Source organism: Macrobrachium nipponense, chromosome 32 (assembly GCF_015104395.2).
Source record: "Macrobrachium nipponense isolate FS-2020 chromosome 32, ASM1510439v2, whole genome shotgun sequence".
In the NCBI taxonomy this organism is placed as follows: Eukaryota; Metazoa; Arthropoda; class Malacostraca; order Decapoda; family Palaemonidae; genus Macrobrachium; species Macrobrachium nipponense.
The window spans coordinates 45,202,455-45,209,766 of NC_061094.1; positions in this window are offsets into that span (position 1 = coordinate 45,202,455).

Consider the following 7,312-nt stretch of genomic DNA (forward strand, 5'->3'; position numbering starts at 1 on the left):
ATGGCAGCAACCTCTCTTCACGGCTGGTGGACGTCTTGCTGGCGTCGGTGAACTTTTGGGCGTTAGTATGTCAGTCAGGTCTTTGGTCAATCTAAGAAAATTAACCCAAACATACTACTTCTATCAAACAATGATCTCAAAAGGTCAGAAATACTAACTGAACGTCTCCCAATTAACTCCCTTAAATATGACTACTAAAATGATAAGTCATTATCGCAACTCTCTAAGAAAAAGAAACATCAAGTTCTCCAATTCAATTCTCCAAACTCGCACATCAGCACACACACAACTCAGAAATCACAGCAACTCCACGGAATTCTGCACTCACATTTCGAACTCGAATGTGCTCACAAGAGAAAAAAGAAAAAAATTCGTAACAAGCCCAAGAAAGAAAAGAATCACGTAACACCCAGACCCAAAAAGAAAAATGTTCTCGCAAGCTAACATCTAAACAACCCCACAAAATCAGTAAAATCTCCAACTTTTAACAGCAAAAACCCCCTTTACTGCTCAATAATTAATCACAATGAGATTAATGTCAAACTCCCTTTACGTAAATAGCAACCCTCGAAAATCACATCTCCCGGTAAAATCAAATCTCCCGTCCAAAAAGAAATGTTATTTAAGCTCATCCCCAAATCATATCTCTCATAGGAAAAAGGAAGAAAAATAATAAAAAAAGAATAATCACAAGTAGATTTCCCCAATCACAAAATACAAAATACATGTATAATATGCATAACTCCGCGTTTTCCCCAAATGCTCCATGTAAAGTTATGGAATTTGCCAGAAAGCAAACTCTCATACATGCGCTTTCGTGAAATGCTATAGCCACATTTCCAGATATTGCAAAAAATTCTGATCTATCACCATCAGAAGAAAAGAAACAGCACAGCTCAGCACACGGCTCATCACATCGCTTGTCAGCAGAAAAATCACCTGCGGACGCATGCTCAAACAACAGCACAAAAATTGTCTAGTAAGACACATAAGTTTGGAAACTCATGATTCTCAAGAAAAAAAAAAGGTCTAACTGACACATTTCACAGAATTAACTCCAGGATATGACTAATGTGTTCAAAAATTTGTCTCGAAGACTTATTCTCTCAACATGACTTTTCCCCAAATTATATTTCTCCAAGAATAACACACTTGTGAACATGAAAAATGCACACACATCTCCATATGACTCGTAATGAAGTAATGCCACTTCTCTCTAGATAGTCACAAATCAAAAAAAAGAGAACCTCAGAAATCTTCTCTTGTCTCGAAAAAAAACTCCCATAACCACAAAAAAAAAAGAGAGTCACCCGCCCAAGATTAATTCCAACTCCATTATGAGACATCATATCAATAATAACACCACTCCGGTTATAGAAATATTTCCTCCATTTGGTTAATAACCAACCCCCTTATATTATTCTCTTATTTCTCCAAAGCCACATGTCAGTAAAAAAAAAAGACACCACTCCAGGAATAGAGAATAATCACCTCTATTTCGGCAAATACAAAATATTTACCTCTATTTCCACAATAACTCCATGTGGAACAAAACAAGGCTCCAAATAATATATCTCCAAAAATGTGCACTCAAGGCAACTAACTCACACACTCCCAAATATTGCCCCATAATCTCCAAATATGTGTTTCCATTTGCAACAAAGATGGCTGCAAAATAATTGAACCAAAACATAGCTCATACCACATTGGCAAATATCAAAAATGGCCAAAAAATATATATCTCCCATATATTATATCTCAAATATAACTCCAAAATAATATATCACCTCCATATCTCCCCAAAATAATATATCTCAATTATAACTCCAATTCTCCAGAGAATAACTCAATGTTATAGTAAAAACTATAAAACTCACTCCATTTAGCATAACTGCTAAAAAGGGCAAAAACTCGGCAAATAAAACTGTCTAGAAAGTTCTAGAAAAAAACACCAATGTGCCACAAGTCATTATAACAGAACTCCAAATTCACAGTGTCTAAGCAAAGACTTCCCCATATGCACTACGACATAAGCCATTAGAAAACTTAACCAAGTTTCCTATCTCTCACAAAGTTGTCACAAATACAACTATGTATTGTGCAGAAAACTCACAATTTCTGGTAACACAAAGATATCCAGATGAAAAAATGTAGTGCCATTACGTATGCAATCAAAACATGCAAGAAATTCTCCCCTATATTACTCTATAGCATCAAATAGCTAAAAACACGAAACGTTCTCTTAAATGACTCTAAGTCATGAACTGAGATAATATTCACACTAACTGGAGAGAAAAAACAAAAACAAATTCAAATTCGCCCATGGTAAAAAAACTTGTGTCAGCGATGGCTAATTTCCAAAAAAAGGAGGAGAAAAGAAAAATCATCGGCACCATTAACTATCTCCCGTAACACTAGATGTCAAGCAATTATCTGCTGAACTCATAAAAAAAAAAAAGAAAAAAAAAAACTAAAACAATGTGTTTGTTAGTTCTTCCCATAATCACAAAAGATTTCACCTCCTTGACAGCATTACCCACGTATTAGTATAAAAAATCAGTATCAGAAATATCATTATCACAAAATCACCAAAAAAATTGCTATCATCAAAATCATCAGTATCAGTACAAAAATTATCACCAAAGTTAATGCTTGTCCATTCTCCAAAAATTCAGCAAAAAACTCAGCAAAATTCAGCAAAATCCCACACAATTCACCAAGATTCAGCCAGATTCATCAAGATTCAGCAAAACTCATCCCCGTGAATCACTGAAATATTCTCCAAAGTTACAAAAACTGAACAAATAATTAACACAAGACTTCTCCCATTAATTCATCGTAATATTTATCCCTGAATAATTATCTGTAATAATTATTGAATAATCTCCCATGAAATATCTCAAATCTCTCGCAAAACAATTCTCCCGTAATGATAATTATACTTAAGCAAACCTCCCGTGACACATCTCAAGTATAATAATTATTAATAATAACAATAATAATAACTCTCCAAAGCAATAATTCTCTTGCAAAAATTTCAAGTAAGGGTGAAATTCAAATAGCATACCACAGTAATGCTGAATCTTATGACATACAATTTCTCCAGCATGCAACACCATGACATAACACCATTGCCACACAACACAGATACAACACCAATCATCGGCATTTCAAAGTAATTTCTCCAACACAATAAAAAAATAATCTGTGTATCCCCCTTATATTTGTGTCTTTCAAGGCACAAGAAACATATAACACATCCCGTGCATGTTAACTACTTTTCCCCTCATTTTCGTAAAAGAAAAATCTCTTTATTTCCTTTTCTCTTCATCCAAGGGAGAAAAAAAAAATATCTTTTCTAAAAAAAAAGACTCTACGGGCATTTCACTTCATCAACTTATCAATCAGCTGATATCTTAGCATCCAATGTCAAGGCCAAATCCATCTCCAACACTAAGAAAAAAAAAGGAAAAGGGGGAAGTTCACCCACACTGAGACAAAAAAATTTCTCCCCCGAGAACAACCCTCAGTCGAGCGGCAGAACAGCCGAGGCATCCAGTAGTATCCCCATCTCGCAATACCCTCCCCTGCACTATCTCTCGAGTGAGGCTAGTGGTACCCATGCAACTACCCTCCCAAGGGATGCCCGTACACCCTCGCAATGCAAGGCGCCTCTCTGCAGAAATATGCTGAGCCCTTAAAATTGTGGCCGCTCTGTGTCACTAAGCCAATATGCTTATATAAGCACAGTTCCCATGCATAGAAAAATACACTCCTAGTGTTTTAAACAAAGACGAATGCATACGTCTATTACAAACACGTGCCAATAAAAGAAAACACTTCACTATGGAGAAAGAAAAAAATTGTTTTGACCTCTTGAACCAATCCCATAACCCAGAAATATTTAAACAAACCCACTCTTTCCAAAACAATAGTTTAACACTCACCACTCCATAATGGGAACAAAAGGAACTCGAAATTCTTCGTAAAAACGCGCTAGTGATATAACAACGACCGCCGCACAGGTATCTCGGAACACTCGTCATTGCACAAGCAAAAGTCACACTGGGTGCGCTCACTGCTTCAGGCTGACTCCCTGGGAGAAAAATGCTAGTCCCATAAAAATCCTTCCTCCCTTTAGCACAGTTAATCAGACAGACATTTTCTCATTTTTCCACTAAGTAACTGAAAACTAACAGTTTAACGATTTTCCACAATCCCACAAAGCTTTGTCGTTCGAAAAACTATCGCTAAGTCACGACCCCTTTTATTTTTTCTAACTGGCCACTCATATCTCTTCATTGGCGTTCCTAGGCATAGAAAAACGCAAGAAAACTTTTTATATCCCCTTTTTAACCGCTGACACCACTATTACATGGGGAACCTCCATGTATTTCATACGGTAAGCGTGGACGAAACGGAAGCAGACCCCCACACACAGGCTCTCTCTCTCTCTCTCAATCACCCCACATCTCTCTCTCTCTCTCTCTCTCTCCATTCTAACAGGTAATGAAAATGAGAGAGTTGCATCATAACATAACGTTTATTTACAGAATAAATCAATTAACTAAGTAATCCAGTCTTACAGACTAACTTAAAAACAACTCATTGTCAAGTCACCAAAAGGTCACACCTTTCCCTGGGAACTCTGTCCCACCGAAATCCAGAACCATCCATTCCCAACCGGGCACTAAACACTTTGTCACAAAAAACTCCCCCGGCGAATGCCACGGCATCTTTGCCTATGACTCGAAGCCCTCTGTCAAAATCCCTCCCATAGGCTTGGGTATGAACGCTTTTAACAGAAAGAGGCGCACACGCACATACGAACACACAGTTCGCTAGCGCCTCGCGGTTCTAGCTGCATCTAGTTTCACAAAGGCACTTTGGGAAGAGTTCATAAACTGTCGTACATTTGACTCGACGAACTAAGCATTTTTATCTCACGCCCATCCCCCAGAAACTCATTGATCAGCTATTCTCAGGTCGTTACTCTGCCTGTCCTCCACATTCACAGGTTACGAGAATGCACGAACAATATATAATTAATCAAAACCCTATGTCTTACATATATATATATATACATATATGAGAGGGAGAGAATGTGTTCCAATTGGTAAAGATTACCTCATCGAGGCTATTCCGGTTCAATGCTACATGATTATTTTAATAGAATAAAGAAAACCCGCATATTTCCCTCTCTTCATTCTTACTATATCCTCTCTTTCTCTCTACACCGCAGCTGCGGTTCCACAACGTTCGAATAACGACTAGGTACACAAATCCAAATCACAGTCAAGAGAGGTGTATACTGGATTTTGGGAAGGCTCCCCCCCCCGCCACCCACCCACACCCTCCCCCTAACTCCCCTTATTCCTCATCGGCGGCCCATGAGTCGAACATTGGTCCCCTCAGATTGTGAGCTGAACGCTGCGTAGCCAGAAGGGGACAGAAACAGACAGACAGACTGACAAACAGACAGGATATTGTTAAGCTGACGGGCATCAGGGCATTAAACCAGAATTCTGGTATTTACAACGAAACAAACCCTTTCGACAAAGCTTTGTATGCAGAACGCGAATCACTGACATTTGGATGTGAAGCCATTTAATTAAAATCGCGCATAGCAGGTAAATCACATATATTCCCATTTTCGGTCGTTTGCCCACTTATGGCCTTTGACCAGAGAGAGAGAGAGAGAGAGAGAGAGAGAGAGAGAGAGAGAGAGCTTTTAAGGGAACTACTGATTCAAGCGAATATTATTCGAAACCCTTTCCTTACATAAATTTACAACTAGTATTGATTTTATAGGTAATTTATCTGAATTTAAGACGCTGTCAGATCTCCTTTCTCCACACACACACACACACACACATACACACACACACACACACACTTCTTACATTCACACAAGCATACATAACCAAATAACCACATACATGATATCAGGTTGGTCGTAGAAAACCCAAGCTCGCTGAGTGACAAGGGAAGACAGCCCCCCAGGGAAGAGCACTTCTGCTTAAGATGCATTAAAGCCACTGGATTTACCGCCACGGGGACTGAGTTGTTTGTCTGGAGGTCAGGTAAGTAAATAGAAGAGAGAGACTCTTGAAAAGTTATTATTCACTAAAAAAAACGACTAAATCTGTGATCAATACATTACGCTTTTAAGAAAATTCAAGTTATGTGGACGTTCGATCTAATTGCAATAATGTTACACTAGACATACCATTGAGTTGTTTGTTTGGAAGTAAACAAGTGAAATAGAAGAATGATACTCTTTAATAAACATTCAAGTAAATAGAGAGAGACTCTTGAAAAAAAATATTCACAAAAAAAAAAAAAAAAACTACTAAATCTGTGATCTATACATTAAGCTTTTAAGAAAATAAAAGTTACGTGGACGTTCGATCCAATTTCAGTAATGTTACACTAGACAGGCTCATGAGTTGTTTGTTTTTGGGAAAGTAAACAAGTAAATAAAATAATGATACTCTTTAACAAACATTCACTAAAAAAGGTACTAAATCTCTTTCCCAGAAGCTGTAAATGAAAATGCATAAATCTTGGAGAAAATTCAATCTACTTAGAGGTTGGTAAAATACGATAATGCTAAGCTTAGGCCCATGCTTTTGTTTATCCAGAGGTTAAATAAGTAAATAAAGAAACGATACTCTTCAAAATATTCACTAGAAAGCTACTGAAGACTTTCTCTGTTATGGTTCAAGTTAATAAAAAACATGACTTTGATCAAATTCGAGTAACAAATGTACATGTATGATCAAACACTAAATAGTCCATCAAGTTGTTTGCCCCCTAAAAAGGTAAAAGAACAAATAAATTTCAAAAAAGATTCGCTTCAAAAATAATCTCCAGAAAGTACTAAATTCCAATAAATTATTTTTTTTTTTGATTAAAACATTCACCAGAACGCTACTAAATCTCTTTCGTAGTGCATTTAATTTATATTGATAAAAATATCGCAATGTCATTTAGACGTTTAATCCAAACATCCCTTTGTTCGCTTTTAATTTATATTGATAAAAAATATCGCAATGTTATTTAAACGTTTGATCCAAACATCCCTTTGTTCGCTTGTTTGTTTGTTTGAAGGTCAAAAGAGTAAATAAAAGATACTCTTCAAAAAACATCAACTAGAAAGCTGCTAAATCTCTTCCTGGTGGAGATAGATTCATAGAAGCATAACGCTCTGAGAGAAATTCATGTCACGAGGAACGTAGGATTGATTGATTGATTGATTGTGTATTATATCTGGCGTCACAACATCTGGGTAATTGACACCGAAATAAAT